Source organism: Symphodus melops, assembly GCF_947650265.1.
Source record: "Symphodus melops genome assembly, chromosome: 20".
In the NCBI taxonomy this organism is placed as follows: Eukaryota; Metazoa; Chordata; class Actinopteri; order Labriformes; family Labridae; genus Symphodus; species Symphodus melops.
In genome coordinates, this window is record NC_136710.1 from 662,995 (window position 1) to 664,770 (window position 1,776).

The following is a 1,776-nucleotide window of genomic DNA, read 5'->3' on the forward strand; positions in this document are numbered from 1 at the left end:
GCAGTGAAGGTCTGCAGGGACCTGGGGAAGTGAAGGGTTGCTGGTTCAAGTCTGGACGGTCAAATCTGGAAGTTGGTCTGGTCAGCGTTGACTTCAAAGTGTAACTCAGGAAGTGTTTGAAATGTTCAAATGATTAATAATGATTCTGAGCGTTTCTTCACTCGGAGAAGTTCTGGACCTTGTTCAGATGATGAGTCATCAGTCAGGCTCAAACTCTGCATCACTCATCCTTTTTCTGCAGCAGAGGAAGTGGAAACACGGAGTGTACAGAGACAGGTCCGCAAACAGGCTGTGAGTCACACACACACACACACACACACACACACACACACGGAGCTGTGTGTATAGTTTTATTGAGGGTTTACAGGATAATACAAACTAAAGATTCACGACTGACACGAAACATCAGAGGACACGGTCTGTTCATGAAGCGCTCAAATCAAAATATAAAAACAATAACACTCTTTATCATCATCGTCATGGTAACAACATCCTAACAGCTAAATCAGGAAGTGAAATCAGAACCACAAGACGAACCAATAAACATACAGAGTCTGTACACACACACACACACACACACACACACACACACTGCCCTGTGTTATTAGCATGACATACAAAAAGCTGTAGAAAAATACTTGTAAAAAATCAAACACACAAAACAACAACAGCCACTTGGAATGTTCTGGATGTCAGTGAGACGAACGCATGGAGGCGACAAGCAGGCGATCTGTGGGGCAACATGTGACCTGCGAACACACGGAAACTAAGCCAGTGTTTGTGTGAGGGGGCTTTTTGCCTCGAGACAGACAGGAAGTGCTGGGAGCAGAAGGGGGCGGGGCTCCGAGAGCGTCCGCTAATCTAATAATAAATCTCCCATCAATCCTGCTCATGGAGGCTGGAGCCCATCCCAGCTGTCATTGGGCGAGAGGCGGGGTCTATATGGACTGGTCGTCGGCCAATCACAGGGCTGACGTGTAAAGAGGCAACGAGCCGCAGCAATTAACTTAACGAGCACGTCTTTGGACTTCTTTCTGTCAGGAACCACAAACGGGCAGCGTTTCTGTCCGGACAGGAAGTGAGGTCATGATGATGATAAACTTTACTGAGAAATGTTGCCAATCCAAGTTGCCCAAACAAGTTGCCGATGTATTGAATCTCTCTCTCTCTGTCTCACACACACATACAGCACGACAGGGAACACTTTTTTTTACTGCTAAGTTTTAAGAACAGGCACAATGGAGTGAAGCATTGTGGGAAACTGAGTGCTCAACACGTCTGTTTAAGCTAGCAGCTTTTAGAGATCCTGAATGTTGTGAAAATGTCGTGACGATGATCACAAGAGTTTGAATATTAAACTACGGAAGCCCGAAACAGACACGCAGAGTCTTTTTCAAGGACTCGACTTTCCAGGTCGTGACCTCGAGAGCCCGACTTAAGTTAACTCGCTGAGCCAAAAAGGTAGAGACGTCAGCCGTGTTTGAGCTTTAGCGTGGAGCTAATCTGATGTTTGGATTGATGACTTCTTCTTTAAACACACAGACGACTTGAACAGGAAGTCAGGTGACCTCTCACTGTCAGGTGTGTCAGTGTTTGGTCGTTGATTTGCAGATATAGAATAATCGTTTAGTAAATGTTCATCAATGAGATCTACGTTTTAACAACAACTCTACTAGCTAGATAGTTAGCATCTTAATGCTAGGTTATTCCACCGCTAATACCGCGGTTAGCATCTGAAGGCTATCAGTTTAGATATAGGCACATGTAGAGGGTGTT

General features: G+C 45.2%; 1 protein-coding gene across 1 annotated transcript in view; it reads right to left on the reverse strand.

Annotated features, from left to right (window-relative positions):
- Positions 1-336: 336 nt before the first annotated feature.
- The window catches only part of corin (corin, serine peptidase), a 9,392-nt gene continuing 7,952 nt past the window's right edge, over positions 337-1,776 (reverse strand). Inside the window, exon 20 of the mRNA XM_079371822.1 lies at positions 337-1,776. This exon is cut by the window's right edge and continues 293 nt beyond it. The gene's annotated coding sequence lies outside the window, so the exon portion shown is untranslated.